The sequence below is a fragment of the Chrysemys picta genome, chromosome 1, assembly GCF_011386835.1.
Source record: "Chrysemys picta bellii isolate R12L10 chromosome 1, ASM1138683v2, whole genome shotgun sequence".
Classification (NCBI taxonomy): Eukaryota; Metazoa; Chordata; order Testudines; family Emydidae; genus Chrysemys; species Chrysemys picta.
The window spans coordinates 328,992,413-329,009,365 of record NC_088791.1 but is presented as its reverse complement, the minus strand read 5'-3'; the positions used below and the strand labels follow the sequence as shown (position 1 = coordinate 329,009,365).

Genomic DNA, 16,953 nt, shown 5'->3' with positions numbered 1-16,953 from the left:
CTTAAATAATACAAGAGCCAAACGAGCACGGCAGATAAGTTGCCTTCAGAACTGAATGTACAGGTAATGAGTGTCTGACCTTACCCGTGGAAAAGAGATATAACCTCCAGAAGCCATAAGTGACAAAACACTAAAGTAGGAGAAAAGATATGGTGATAGGGTGGATAAGACTTCTAACATAATAGCAGCTAAAAGACAGTTCTCTGATAGAATAAGTCTTTGGATAGGAGTTTTGAGCAGATTGTTCTAGCACGTAGCTATAGGTTTTGGAGGTAACATTTGAAATAACGTATGGAATTTTGTCTATATGCTTATATAAAGGGTATTGTGGATGTGGAAATGGTGCACCAAGAGGAAACTTAAATTCTACAAGGATGCAAAGGTCATGGAGAAAGATGAGATTACTGAAGACGTTGGAATTCTGAGGTGTATATACACAACAAAGCTGCGTCAGCTGCTAAAAGTAGAGGACACCAAAGCTCAATGAAAGAATGGCTGGGTCAGTGAACACGGTGGACAGTGGAATTTCTTTAAACTAAAGTTGTTATATGGAGTAAGCTACTCAGGCAGTGATGAGAGCAACTAAACGTTTTCCTAAACGAAACCTCAGAAACTTTTAAAGAACAGAAATACTGTGTGATGGTACAAGTGCTAACCCCCCAAAGTGCAAATCAATTTCAGATTGGCTTCCTGCCCTGAAAATTGCCTGTGCTCCTAGAAAATAACACTGTGTGTGGAATAAAAATGATGGAAAATAAGTATTTGTTTTTAAATTACTTCCAGTAATGCAGCTGTAACTCAGCCCATGAATAGGCTGATTTCTCAGCATTAAAGAAATAAATTTCAAAACACTCGGTTCCCGAACTACAGTGGAAGGTTGTAAAATTTCTACTGATGCACATTTCAGCGCCACTTGGAAGTTGTGTGCAAACGAAAATGTCTTTGTATCATTTGTTGCTCAAAATTAATGGTTGATACTCAAAATTAAAGGTTGTCCCCCCCCCCCCAAAAAAAAACAACTCACAAGTCACAAAGGTGACTAACATGCATGAAGTATCACACGGCACATGCAGAGGCTCTGTAGCAAGATGCTAAGAGGAGACTGTTCATACATGGCAGATAAAATGGTCTTTTCTTTAAAGGTAGCTTGTTAGCTTTTTTTTTTTTTTTCCCCAAGCTGTAGCATGTCTAAGCTATCAATGTGTCGGAGGCATTGACAGTTTTCACACTAATAAACTGTCCAGTGGTGTTGGAATTTACATTCTATGTGGTGATTTAGGAGGCACATTTATACAGTACTCTCCAACTTCATTACAACACTGTTTCCTTGGATACTGAGCATTTAGCATATCATTACAAGACAAACATTAAAGATGCTTGGTTATTCTAATGGTTTTAATAAAGGTTTCTCCCTTAGTTCATGAGTGATTGTTATTCTCCTTTCCAGAGAGGAAAAACAAGAGGGAAATTATTTTGTCAGCTAATTTGTTCAGCTCACTTTGAGCCAAGAGCAGGTTATGTTTCATAATATGTGCAAACCTTGCATGTTGTTAGTGGAGTTACATTGTTGAATGCGGTTTCAATAGGAATTGAAGTGCTACTATTCATTTCAGCTTCAAATTCATGCTGTTTTGTTTGCAAAGACTCTAACAGCAGCGAAGAGAAGCTGTTTAAATGCTGAGTGACAAGTAAAATCTGCCATGTTTTTAAAATGACTGATGCGAAGTGTAGTTTTATACTTAATGTGTCTTTTTAAATAGTATTATGTATATTTTATGGTACGTTGGTAGTTTTGGTTAAGTTTCTTGTAACTACTGTTTTTTGTGATAGAGAAGCCTTTCTCCCTCAGACTATACCGTGTGAGGGTCACTGAAGGTCAGCGTTTTCCAACTTGGTTACCTAAGCTAAGGTGATGAAATCTGTAGTCATCTAAGGATGTATCTATACAGAGAGGTAGTGCGCAGCAAGCTGGGTTGTAAATCGAGAACAGTCTAGCCTGCTGCACACACATCAGCCCAGTGGACCCTGCTACTGGGCACTAACAGTTCTGTAGTATGCTATGATTACTGTTGTTTCATTTTGGCCAGAATGTGTAGTATGCGCCGTATATGTGTGTGTATGTGTATCTGGATTTTTGATAGCACTATAGCTTTGCAATACCTATTACACACATCAATTACGTTTACTGGAAATGGTACTTGATAAATATTGAGAACTCATTTGCGGTGGGGGGAGAGCGGAAATATTTTTACATGTCAAACAAAATCAACGTTTAACAATTCTTTTGAGACCGCTAAGGCCTTATGAATATCCTAGCGCAACAAGGATTTAGACATTTAAATGTAGAGCCCTGCAAATCCACAGATTTTATATCCACAGATACGTGCATCTGTGGATGCAGATATTCGTGGACCAGTTTTGCGGATCGCGGCTCAGGTGCGGATATAAATTTTGTATCTAGAGCCCTGCAGATCTCCGGATATCTGCGGATCATTTTTGCAGATTGTAGATCGGATGTGGATACAAAGTTTGCATCCACGCAGGGCTCTACTTAAATTACTTCAAGTGACGAATACTGTATAGTTCAGTGAAGTATTACTACAGTTGGACTCAGATGAAATGCACTGTACATATAAATATATTTTTTAAGGTGGCCACTTATCTAAAGGGGTTAATTAAGTGGGAGCCAGCTCCTCTTAGCATTAAAAAGGCTCCTTTCGTTCCCTATAAATACTTTCTCTTTAAAAGCAATATATCACAGTTCATTTAATAAAATATAGTCATCACCCCAGAGACACACAAAATACAGAGAATAATACAATAGCATTTGGACATAAATTCCTGGGACAGGTGTAAGACAGTGTTTTTGCAGTACATTCTGCTTTATTGAAATTCTCTTCAAATGCCAAAAGCTGTTCAGAATCTTTCTTTATAAAGGCTGTATAGAAATATAGTATGCTTCCCATTTCTTTTTCTTCCCCATAAGAGTTAGCATCACAGTTGAGCCAGGCTTTTTTCCAGGGTGGATTTATAATATTGCAAAATTTGTGTTACTGTGCTTAACGCTGCTCCTTTCGTAACCCTACTTTTTGTTCTTGGCTCGTGCCTTAAAAGAACCAAGCAGGCTGATATTGCAAAACACCTGTTAACTTTATGGAGCACTTCGCCTGAGTAAGGACTGCAGGATCAGGTCTGGGTGGAGAAATAGTACAAGTGACAACAAGTCCTTGTACAGCCGTTTGTCTGTAAAGGCGTACTGTGTTTTAACATGAGAAACATCACTTTCAGTCTGGTTTCCTGTGATCCACCTGCTATGAGTATAGACAGGAGGAACAAAACACTGTTATCTACATTGGGGTATCGGAGTCCCAGAAAACAGGTTAGTAGGTCTTTCTGCATCTTTTATCAAGGAAACTGGTGGACAAAACCCTTGGCTGTGGCTCAGGATCACGTGGCCCAGGTTTGCCATAGAGGTTGTGTCAAAGTAGCAATTTGCCTTTTATCCTGAGCCCCTGTGCACCAATATGGTCCTCTTGGTGTAGGGCAGAGCAGATGGAGGGCTGCTCTATTTTACACCAGCCGCTAGTGACACCAGAAAAGGAACCAAATAGGGGCTTCCTTCCTCTGGCTATGTCCCCAACGTTAGCAGCTGGAAAGGGTTGGTATAGGCGTTTCCACATCACTTGAGAATCCCTCTTGAACTGTGGTGATGCTCCCTTAGCTAGTTATGCAGCCTATGAAACCAAGCGGTTGTACCAGAGGATCTGGCTCAGTATGTGTAACCTGCGGAAGAGAGCTCCTCATCGGAGTCTGAGACATAGATTCATAGATTCTAGGACTGGAAGGGACCTCGAGAGGTCATCGAGTCCAGTCCCCTGCCCGCATGGCAGGACCAAATACTGTCTAGACCATCCCTGATAGACATTTATCTAACCTACTCTTAAATATCTCCAGAGATGGAGATTCCACAACCTCCCTAGGCAATTTATTCCAGTGTTTTAACCACCCTGACAGTTAGGAACTTTTTCCTAATGTCCAACCTAGACCTCCCTTGCTGCAGTTTAAACCCATTGCTTCTTGTTCTATCCTTAGAGGCTAAGGTGAACAAGTTTTCTCCCTCCTCCTTATGACACCCTTTTAAATACCTGAAAACTGCTATCATGTCATGACAGGGCTGGAACACCGCCAGTATATGACAGTACAGTGCATCAGCACCTCTTACTCTCCCCATCTGGTTCTCCAGAATCTAAGCTTTCATTTCATATGGAAAAAAAAAAGTCTCTCTCACTCTTATCGCTACTGAGAGAGCCTCAAAAGCATAAGCCAATGAGTAAGTGACCTCTGCCTGCATTTACAGTACCTGGGACAACAGCTCTGATAGGTGTGAATTGTCCCATTTGGTTCTGTGGGTTCTAACCCAGAAGTCCAGTGTACTGTACTGACCAACAATAATACTTTGACTGCTTGTCAAACCATGTAAAAAAGGAGAAGGGGGATCCTATTATGAAAGATCTTCATACTGTACTGTGAGTGCCACATGACTTTGGCACCATGGGTGTGGGTTTCCAAGAATACTGCCACTTTTCCCATCCTTCAGTCAACAAGGAGCCTCTCAGAATCCAAGAAGCCCACTGGGGTCACATGAGCCTCACTGCAGGGAATCCAAGGGCAGCAGAGACCAAGAGTATATTTGGAGTGCATTAAGGAGGAGCTAATCTCAGAGACCATGTGTACTCATCTTTTTCACATCTGCAAAATCTACTGTGAGTAGCACCTTTTTTTTCTTTTTTCTTTCCAGTTTGACCTTTGGTCACAGATAATCACTGACTCTAGGAATGCCATTGGAAAGTGATCTCACTCTCTATCCTGGAAACGTTAATTAAACATAGAATTTATATTGGAAATATTGATTTTTTTCAAACTAATAAATGTCTGTTTGCTTAAAAAAAACCCCAATCAAACAATAAACCTATTTTTAAATACAAAGCCCTATTTCTTTGAATTTTTATTCAGGAGACAAACTTGCAGTGGGCATGCGGGGTGTGTGTATGTGTGAAAACATGCTGGGCACTAAAAACAAGGACCTTCACACCTTGAGTGAAAGGACCCTTCTCCATTAGCTTGAAGGCAATAGCAGATTAATAAAGACGCATGCATAGTCTTGGCACGGGGGGATGGGGGGGGGACAAAGAAACATACCCTCTTCATGTGGATGGCATGTGCATAACCCTCATGGAAGTTCCTGCATGCAGAAGAGTGCTTGCCTTTGTCGTTGGTTGTCAGACTACTGATGTAGTGCGGAACTTTGCAGAACTACCCTAGAATAAGTCCTTGTTTCTTTATGCTCCACCACCTGTCTCTCTGTATCCTTGTTTGAAACTTAGATTGTAAACTTTTCTTTTACTTTTGTGTTTGTACAGCTCCTAGCGCAGTAGGGTCTTGGTCCATGACTGGGGGGTCATGGGTGCTACCACAATAAAAATAATAATAATAAGAGACTACCTTCTATATATCTGTAAAGCATCTAGTATGTTGTGGGCTGTACAGTTAATTTAATAATAATGGGATAATTGTGGAAATACTAAAAGGAATGCATTCTTTCAAAATTTCCTATAGCCATACCTTGTATAGGATGAAGTTTCAATACAAAACTCAAAAGTTTGTAATCAAAATAGATATACTGGTTAAAGCTTTTTAAAAACAAGGAATAATTTAAAATACTGGCCTTTGAATGATAGCCCCATGAAATAGCTTGATGAATTTGAAACTGCTCAGTAGCTTCCCCATTTTAAAATAGTTGGCAAGGTTTAAAAAGTAGGTGCTGGGTGGGGGAGGGGGAATAGGGGATCTACAAGGCATGAAAACTGTTTATCATTCTTTGTTTCCAGCCAAATGGACTACCAAGGGACAAGCTAAAATCGCCTTGTAAGATCGCGCTCTGGAATTCTCTTTCTGACACAGTTCACATGGCAGCAAATTATTCCTTTTTCTTGTTCTCCTTTCCCCAAGCCATGTTTCATGCTCTGGGTGTGTGTGTTTGAAAGGCTCTACCACCGCACCAGCATCTCAAGAAGACAACAAATGACTGAAATCACGTTCACAAGTTTGAAGTATCTGATGATGATGAACTGATACTTGACATTAACTGGTGTATGGAAATATCCCTCCCCCCCCCGCACCTGGTATAAAACAAAGCAAGGTATTCATAACAGATTGCTGGGTGGTTGAATCTTCACTTCCTTGGGGCTGTCTTGAATTACACTTCCTTCATGCTGAGTGGGCTTTTCTCCTGCAAGATTACATTCAGGCGGCCGAAGGATTTGCTGCTATGACGGAAGTTAGAATTTACTGTGTTGCCTGTTGCAAAGGGATTACTCTCTGGGAAAGGTCATTTTCTCGTCAGTAGCATATCTACTATCAGTCTTTTGCTGCTGTGTTTTGGGGTCAAACATTAGTTTTCTAATGCCCTGTGGCACAACATGTATTTCAGTTTTCAATCTTTATTTCTTTTCCTAACCAATGTCACCATTGCTTCTTGCTAATCTGTTTTGAGCTATTGTTGGGGGGCGTGAAAGGAACATGTGAAAGGAACACGTATGTTACTTCTCATTGCCAGACATTGCACCATATTGCATTTGACAAAATGCAGATTATCAGGCCTGTGTAAGTAGGTAAATGCTGCAAAGAATCCGTGGCAACCTACAGCACAACTTTCACAATCGTTTACTATGGTTGTTTGGTGGCAGGAATAGAATTCTGGTCTTTCTGCTCCCAAATCACTCTACTCCTGTTGGTGCTAAAAATGAGCTTTGAGCATAGACACACGGTTAAGCAGTTTCCTTCCAGTTAAGGTCAGTGGTATAAAAACACACTAGTGAGTTCATTACAATATAGACAACCGATCATGACAGAAATCTTTTGTTGTTGCCTGTTATGCCCTTTATTTTGGTGAAATGCACATACGAGGTTCCCAGTTTTGCCAAAAGCAAGATGTCCTCCCTGTGCCTATGTGGAGCCCCACTGAAATCAGTAGGGCTCCCTGGATCTGCCTGAGTGAAACCGCAGGATTGGGCCCTTGGTGACACTGTTTGAACAGTTACCTAACCTTGTTATCCTGAATAGTCTTAAGTGACAGGAACGAGTTATCAGTAAGATTTAGGGTGCTTCTGTCTAACAAAATCTTGAGCTGCTGCTCATACTTCAGATGTGTCACGTTGCTACGAGTTATTTAGACTTCTGCATTGATCAGGAATTAGAATTCTGCTGCCTCCGACATGCTGTCATTAGAATCTGTAGGGCAGTAAAGCTCAATTCCCACACACACTCATCAGCTGTTAAATTATTGATTTAGAGAGCACGGTCTCAGAACATAGAACTGCACCATTAGAATGTTAACTTGTGGCTTAAACACACATGCTGTAAAGAAAAACTTTACAGATGTCTAGTGTTCTAGGCTACTCTCTCAGCAGATCGCTGTTCAAGTCCTAGTTCCTCAGAGTCCAGGGCTCTGAGGAAAAGGAATAAACTTGGCATTGGCAAAGCTGGACAAAAACTCTTTATTTTTATCCCAGAATTCTGCTTGTGTCCTCTAGGAACCGGGACAAGCTTATTCTCTCAATAGTGGGAGTTCATTCGGAGGATAAGTAGGGGTGCGGTTCGTCCTATCCTTGAGGTGTATGTGGAATTTGAGGCACAGATCAATTTCTCTTTCCTTTCAACGTTCTGCTTTGTCCTTCAGTCTCATGGCAGCTCTGAGGGAATTCTCAACTGTGGTGACAGCTGTCCTCCAATCTGACAAATTCCATAAATGACTTTACCCAGCCAGCTGGCTGCTAAAAATGCCATCTCAGCCCATGACAATGTGGTCTTTGTCTCCCTCTAGTGGCTCGTCTGCCAAAGAGGATATGAGCCTACTACAGCTATCTAATAAACAAGCTAATCTGATGGATGCTCTTTTTATTTTGCTTAAAGGGTCTCAGAGAACGGATTGCCCCTTGATTGGCACTTGTTAAGGATAGTCAGAGTTGATTCAAGAAGCATGTATATCACTTCCCTCAAATAGTAAAACTCATTCTTTAGTGGTAGGGTGATCTTCTGGGTCAAAAGAGTCTGCCACAGCAGACAAAATCATCCCAGAGGTCACTGAGCACTCGGTTCATACCTTCCCATTGCATTAACTGTGTGGATGATGGTGCTACTTTAGAGGCATCATTCACTGCATGGTAACACTGGCCAAATCTCCTCCCTTCCCCCCCCATCCCCGATCTGGTCTAGACTAGTGCTAGATGCAGCCCAGATTATTGGAACCAAGAGTTAAAAAGGAAACTTCACTCTGACATTGCACTATTGCAGGGGTTGGCAACCTATGGCACGCGTGCTAAAGGCGGCACACGAGCTGATTTTCAGTGGCACTCACACTGCCCAGATCCTGGCCACTGGTCCGGGGGGAGGCTCTGCATTTTAATTTAATTTTAAATGAAGCTTTTAAAACATTTTTAAAACCTTATTTATTTTACATACAACAATAGTTTAGTTATATATTATAGACTTATAGAAAGAGATCTTGTAAAACCGTTAAAATGTATTACTGGCACGCGAAACCTTAAATCAGAGTGAATAAATGAAGACTCAGCACACCACTTCTGAAAGGTTGCCAACCACTGCATTATTGTATTCCTATGAAGGGCTCCAGCAATCTAGGAAGGCTGCATATAGTTTGGAATATATGGTTACTCATTGTGATAGAAGTTATTGACTAGTTAGTCAGGGTGGCTCCTCACTGGAGAGCTGAGTGTGGAACAGTGGCTTGCCACATCATGTTCAAGCCTGTTGTATTCACTTTCAAGGCCCCTCAGAATGCTATCCCCCCCCCTTACTTTCCTCTCCTTGTTATTTCATTTACATGATTGTCAGCCGCTCACACAATGGGCAAGTCTACATTACGGGGTTAAGTCAACCTAAGTTACGCAACATAATTTACGTGAATCACGTAGCTGGAGTCAACGTAGCTTAAGTCGACTTATTGCGGTGTCTACACTGCGCTAGGTCGACAGGAGAAACTCTCCCATTGACTTACCTTATGATTCTCGTTCCGGTGGAGTACTGGAGTTGACTGGAGAGCGATTGGCGGTCGATTTAACGGGTCTTCACTAGACCCGCTAAATCGACTCCCAGTGGATTGATGGCCGCAGCGTTGATCCCCCAGTAAGTGGAGACAAGCCCAATGTCTCTGCACCTTCTCACCCTCTGCACTCGCATGGAATTCCTTCTTTTAAGCGTACTCCTCAAGACATGCAATTAGCAATGGCTAGGTTAAGGGACAGATGATGATAGTTGTCGATTACTGTATATAGGTAGAATAATAAATAGCAAATATTTCTATATCAGTGTTTCTCAAACTGGGGTCGCCGCTTGTGTAGGGAAAGCCCCTGGCAGGCTGGGCTGGTTTGTTTACCTGCCCCGTCTGCAGGTCCGGCCGATCGCAGCTCCCACTGGCCGCGGTTCGCTGCTCCAGGCCAATGGGAGCTGCTGGAAGCGGTATGGGCCGAGGGACGTACAGCGTCTAGCACAGTGCGGCCTCCATCGTAATTGGACTCTTGTCATAGGAATATTAAATACTAATTCCATAACTAGCTGACTGATTTTAAAGTAAGTTAGTCTCTGCAAAAATGTATTAATTTCATTTTGTTAAATACCTGTCCGTTCCTCTAGGGGCTCTTCCAGTGGTTAGAAACCTCAAAATACAGTTGTGAGTACAGTAAGAGGTTGCCTCTGATTATTACTGTTGTTGTTTCATTTCATTGCAGTAGTGCTTAGGAGCCCTCGTCATGGACCAGGAACCTCCTCCCCCCGCCATTGTGCTAGATGCTGTAGAAACAGAAAACAAAAGGATGGACCCTGCTCAAAGAGCTTTGGATCTAAATGCACCATCAATTCAAAATCATCCGCCCAATAACAACAGTCATGAAAGCCATATCTACACTATGTCCTTCACCACACCCACATTGTATGCGCTTGGGAGTGTGGAGAAAACACCATAATTACTCTACATAGTAAAGTACAAACATAATATAAAAAATGGCCCTGATCCTGGTATCTGCAAAGCACCTGAAATTCCTGCCTTGTTTAGAGAGATCTGTTGTGGTAGGGTGTTGCACTCTTAGCTAGAGTCACCTTGGCTGGCTCCCTGTATATTGGTAACATGACTTTCATTTTTAATTTTTGCATTTAAGGGAGAGCTAATTTCTTGCTTTTAAATGAATCTTGTAGGCAGTGTCAGGAAATTCTTTGGCAAAGTTCCTGCCCAAACATTTCAAAATCAAACTGAAGTAATAACAATCTTCCTCGTTACTTGAAAGCGTAGCATTTTTTTGACAAGGAGTGCTTATAAACTGATGTCTCCATTTATTGTGGGTTACTTTTTACTTTGTTCCTATAACTATCACATGACATTTCCTGTGCGGCAAGCATGTATGCATTATGAGGCTCTTTAAAAGAAATATCTGATATGAAAGGGACTCAGTAAATAAATAAGTACATTCCTATATAGTCCCAAGTGCCCGTTGAATAGGTAATCCACTGGGACACTGAGCTATTCTGAGGAATATGTGGAAGGATGAAAAATTGCCATGAGAAGCCTTTTACTGTAAAATATATCCCATCACTTCTAAGTTTGATACTGCGTAACATTAAGGGCTGGTTTTCCGAATGCTGAACCCAAAGTTGTACCCACAAATGGGATGTACATGCACTTTTTCTGGGTAGAATTTAGGGTCCAAGGGTCAAATCCTGATCTCATCTACACTGTTGTAAATCCAGGGTAACTCCATGTACTTCATTGGACTTATGCTGCTATAAAACCAGAGTAATTGAGATTAGGTTTTGGCCTGAGTTCTTTAAATATTTTTGAAAACAGTGTCTGGCCGTGATGTGTTTTCATATAGATAAAGGTATTTGTTATAAAATGTGTTTGTGTGTGTGTGTGTGAGAGAGAGAGAGAGAGAGAGCTCTGTGGTTTGGGAAAAGAGCAAAGGTTGCCCTAATATATTCCCTGTCTTGTGGTAGTTACGTGAACTTTTTCATTAGGTGTTTGAGATAATACAACTTCATAAATATCTGTTGCTTAATTTCTGCTTCTGAAACATGTAAGTCCTTCAGTCTGGCTAACCTAAGGGTAAACATGTACATCATTTTTATTTGTAGTAATGAATTTCTTGGGGAAACTGATCTCAGGGAGTTGAGTGTGGAAGTCTTGGGGACATGTGTAATGACCACTAAGAGGCTGTGTGGCAGAGAGAAATTAGCTGGAGGAAGCTGTTGTGTGGACTTAACCAGGAGCTAGGTCACCCCAGACTGGGTATAAGTGAGATGATGCTCTTCTCTGCTTTACTCAGACGCTTAGTGCTTATAGGCTGCAGAGCTGCTGTTCAGTTGAAACGTAAAATCATTTTCTATTGTAAACCTGCAAAAATTTCACTTGGGTTACTTCAGAAGGTGTAAGTTTCCTTTGAACGCTGGGTTGAGGCCATGATTGCATTGCAGAGGGAAGAGTCTAAAGCATCCTTGTGACAAAGGCCAAACAGTGGTCGGCCTGGTAAGTATTTGAACAATGCCACACCACATAACCAGCACAGCCTTTTATTTTGGTATTAATTTTCTCTAACTTGTTATAATTCCTGTTTCCATAAATCAGCCCCCATGCCAGCTTTTTTTCTCAGTGGCATTTATTGTGGATACCTTCTGTTGTACAACATTGTCTCCCACGCTAGGTTGAAGCAGCATTTTTTAGTAGCAGCGCCTGGAATGAATCACATGAAGTCCCATGAAAATAAGGGCCCGTCCATTTTTCGTCCCATTGGGTTACATTTAAAAAGATTTCCTGTTCTGGAAGAATAGCAACTGCTCAAGCCTTTTTGGTGCACGAGATGACAACCCCCATCTTTCCCCACCAGAAGAGAAAGTGCCATCTTAGCTTTTATCAGGAATCAATAACATGGGTGAAACCAGGGCTTGCAAATGCCCAAAGCATGTTTCTGTGAGGAAACGGCAGTGTATAACTGTGTGCATCCATGGGTTAACAGTGTTACTTGCTTTTGTGCATCACTTGATATGTTCCTAATAATCACATTCATGTTTAAATTACAGAATGAGGCTGATCGAGATGTGGAGGAGTATTTGTCCAGTAACAGACCCAGCTGGTGGGTTATATCATCTCCCGTAAAAGAGACTTCTGTTGTCTCGTTTATACAACACAAAAGAAAACCTGATTGGGGGGGAGAAATTGCCTATGAAAATAACTGTCTTGATAAACACTTGGGAGAGTTGATCAAATATTATTGATTAAGCTGTTAGGCCGTGGAATAGAGACTCTGGAATGAGGAAGCTAAAGTGTTTTGATGTACATAATACCAGTAAAATAAATTGATTGCCCTCAGTACTTAAAAGTGCAATCATCATACTATTATACAGGAAGCATTAACTCTGACTTGAATTCATATTCTGAAACTCATATGCAATTTGTATATCTCCCAATGGGTATTGAACTCACATTGGAAACTTAAGCTAACCCCTGTCATTACCAATAACTCTTCCTACCCCTTTCTGCCCTGTGTTCTGACATTTCCTTTATTACAATTTCAAGCAGCTTTGAAATGTTTCCTTTTCTATGAAAATAAGAGCAATGGGGGGGTCTTATAGCAATTGTCTTTTGAAAGGAGTTTTTAGGATTTTCACTCCTAGCTATGAAAGTAATTGGCAACAAACACTCTTAAGATGCCTGAAAAACCATCAGTTTTTTAATGCTAACTTACAGTTTTGTAAAAAGTGACAAAGAGTCTTCTGGCACCTTATAGACAAACAGACATATTGGAGCATAAGCTTTCGTGGGTGAATACCCACTTCGTCAGAAGAAGTGGGTATTCACCCACGAAAGCTTATGCTCCAGTACGTCTGTTAGTCTATAAGGTGCCACAGGACTCTTTGTCACTTTTTACAGATCCAGAATAACATGGCTATCCCTCTGATACTTTACTATTTTGTGTTCATTATGGGCACACTCCAAGCCATTTGAAGTCAGTGGAATGATTCCCATTGATTTAAATAGCTTTTGGATCAGGCTCTATATACAGAGAATCATTCTTATTTTTTGTAAACTTACTAATGAATTAGCTAAATCTTTTTTTAAAAGTAGAAAGTATCAAGTGGAAACAATATTGAAAATGTCACTGAACAATAACTCTCAATATGTTTCAGCAATATACATCATTCTGTTTTTATGTTTTGTAAACTTCTTGTAGAAATTCATAATATGGAGTATAATGGTAGTAAATAAGTGAATATACTTGAAATATCTTGGTATTAAGCTAGGGATAAAAACAGATTTGTACAAGAAATCTGCTTGTTTTCAGGGGTGCTGGAACAATTTGTGTAGTGGGGCTGCTGAGAGGCATTGAACCAAACTGTAAAGCCTGTACACATTGGAAACCACTTTGTCCAACACCTATGCTTGTTTTTTTAGAAAATAAGACAAATCAAGAAGGAAACCAACTACTGTACACACACACACACACACACACACACACACACACACACTCGTAATTCCCTAGTAGCTGTATCTAAGAAAGTTTGTGTTAGTTGGTCTGTGTAGTGAATGGGAATGCATTTAAGCTGCTGGTGGACAGGATGTGCAAACCTGGGGCAGAGGTCTTGAAGACCCCTGCTTCAGTCATAGATTCCAAAGTCAGAAGGGACTATTGTGATCATCTGGTCTGACCTTCTGTCCAGCACAGGCCAAAGAACTCCCCCAGAATAGTTCCTAGAGCAGATCTTTTAGAAAAACATCCAATCTTGATTTTACAGGTTGTCAGCATGGTCGAATCCACCACAACCCTTGGTAAATTGTTCCAGGAGTTAATAAGACACACTGTTAAAATCTGTACCTTATTTCCAGTTTGAATTTGTCTAGCTTCAGTATCCAGCCAATGGATCATATTATACTTTTCTCTGCTAGATTAAAGAGCCCATTATTAAATATTTCCTCCCAGTGTAGGTACTTGTAGACTAATCAAGCCCCCCCCCCCCCAGCTTCTCTTTGTTAAACTAAATAGATTGACCTCCTTGAGTCTATCACTATAAGGCAGGTTTTCTAATCCTTTAATCATTCTCATGGCTTTTCTCTGAAACTTCTCCAGTTTTTCAACATCCTTCTTGAAGTGTGGAAATCAGAACTGGACACAGTGTTCCAGCAGCAGTTGTACCAGTGCCAAATACAGAGGTACAATAACCTCTGTGCTCCTACTTGAGATTCTTCTGTTGCCCTTTTGTCCACAGCATACCACTGGATACTCTTGTTATCCACTATGACCCCCAAATCTTTTTCAGAGTCACGGCTTCCCAGGACAGTCCCCCATCTTGTAAGCCAAGCCTATGCATTCTTTGTTCCTAAATGCGTATATTAACATTTAGCTGTATTAAAACACACATTGCTTGCTTGTGCTCAGCTTGCCATGTGATCCAAATCGCTCTGTATCAGTGAGCTGCCCTCTTCATTACTTACCTCTCCCCTAATTTGTGTAGTGATGATTTTGAGATCTATCAGTTAGCCAGCTTTTAATCCATTTAATGTGTGCCATGTTAATTTATATCATTCTAGTTTTTAATCAAAATGTCAGTTACATCATGACTATTACCTTTATCAGCCAAACTTTAATCTCATCAGAAAAAGTTATCAAGTTATTCTGACAGGATCAATTTTTCATAAAACCCATATTGATTGGCATTAGTTATATTACCATCCTTTAATTCTTTATTAATTGAGTTCCGTATCAGTCTCTCCAGTATCTGGCTGGGGATCGATGTCAGACGGACAGGCATATAATTACCCAGATCATCCCATTTACCCTTTTAAAATATTGGCACAATATTAGCTTTCTTCCAGTCTTCTGTAATTTCCCCTATGCTCCATGTTACCTGGACCTGCTGAATTAAAAATGTCTAACTTTAACTTTAGCAGCTGCTATTTACCATCTTCCTGAGATACCAGTGTAATGGAAAGCGTGTTATCATATGATCTGACTATATCATCTGTTTCCCCATGCACTCTTCCCCTCCCCCCCCCAATACAGAACAGGGATATTTATTATGGGGGGGGAGGGATAGCTCAGTGGTTTGAGCATTGGCCTGCTAAACCCAGGGTCATGAGTTCAGTCCTTGAGGGGACCATTTACGGAACTAGGGTAAAAATCTATCTGGGGATTGGTCCTGCTTTGAGCAGGGGGTTGGAGTAGATGACCTCCTGAGATCCCATCCAACCCTGATATTTTGTGATTCTATGATTGAATACTTCTACCTGTTCTGCATTGTCATTGATAATTCTAGCATCTAATAGTGGACCAATACCATAATTAGGACTCTTTTTGTTCCTAATATGCTTAATAAGAAGGTGGTTTTGTCCTTAACTCTGCTGGCTATAAATTTCTCCTAGTGTCCCTTTTGCTTTCCTGATCAATTTTCTACAATTCTTAGCTTTTTGATTTATATTCATTACTATCAACTTATATTTTCTTTCATTTGTTATGTTTAAATATATTTATTTTTTTATAATTGCCTTCACCTCCGCTCTAAACCAGGTAATTTCTTTAACCAATACCGCCTTTTCTTAATTGCAGCTTGTGGGGCATCTAGTTAAGGGTTCTTAAACAGTTCCCAATTATCATACATATTTTTCTGATTAAATTCTTCCTCGCAACTGATTTGACCCATAATTGTTTTCAACTTTGTGAAATCGGCCCTTTTAAAACACCAAGTATATAAATCACTGGTCTGGACTTTGTTGTGTTTGCACATTATAAATGGGATCAAGTCATGATCACTTGTACCTAAACCACTGTTAATTTTTAGTTCTGTGATGAGTTCCTCTTTATCGGTTAAGATGAAGTCTAATACAGAATTCCCTTGTGTTGGATGCAACGCTTTTTAGTTAGGAAATTGTGATTTATAACATTTAGAAATTCCAAAGATGTTCCCCAGGAATATGAAGTTTGGACAGTGTGCAGCTAATGAGACTGTGGTCAGCTGTTCGGTTGCGTGTGTGTGTTCTCTGTGCATGCTGTACTGACTCTGATAAGATAGCCCGTACAGCAGGCTCCAATTGAACTGCCCAATAAATCCACAGACTCGGTTTTCTGCGAAGGAACTTGGTCAGGTTTATTGCCGACAAAGCACGGTGCTAATGCCCCGGCTCAATGGTTACAGATACACTAACACATGTATGCTCGTGACAATGGGCCAGCTCAGTGAATTGCGGGACTTTCCATTCTCCCCTCAGCCAGACAAAGACACTCCCTCTGAGATACATCTTTATACACAGATACAAACAAATTGTGTATTACCCCATTTGTATCTAGGTGCCACCCTCTGATGTATTTGGGTGCCACCCATTACCTTGTACATGTTGGTTCGATCAAAATATCTCTATATGTTATGCTGTCATCCTGACCTTATCTTTAAGCAGGGTCAGTGAGTTCCTGTTATCTTTGGGGAATGTGTTTGGTATCGAGGTGTTTTGGTACTGTTTTCTGGCATGTGTTTGCTTATATATTCTTACGCCTAGCACTAGGTAGGAAATAGAGTTTCTGCAATATTAGCCCTGTTCTTGTCAGATTCTGTGAGCAGGGCCTGCCTCTTGCTCACAACTTAACTTTGCTTTATATTAGCAAGTTATGACCATTACTTCAGCTCAGGCCTCTGATACAAGGGCTTATGTTTCAGGCTCTCTTCCTGCTACAGAGACAACCAGCAACTATTGAATAGTGAGGATAAAAATGTTTAAAACCTGTCTCATTCACTGTGCATTATATTACATGCACACAGAATGAAGCAGAGAAGGCACATGAAAAAAACAAAGTATGTGCTCATGTAATTGCAGACTGTACTGTAATATATGTGCATGAAGGG

At 40.7% G+C, this 16,953-nt stretch overlaps 1 protein-coding gene across 12 annotated transcripts in view; it reads left to right on the top strand.

The window, feature by feature from the left end:
- FAT3 (FAT atypical cadherin 3) overlaps positions 1-16,953 on the top strand; it is a 566,930-nt gene that overhangs the window by 104,440 nt on the left and 445,537 nt on the right. The window lies entirely within an intron of this gene.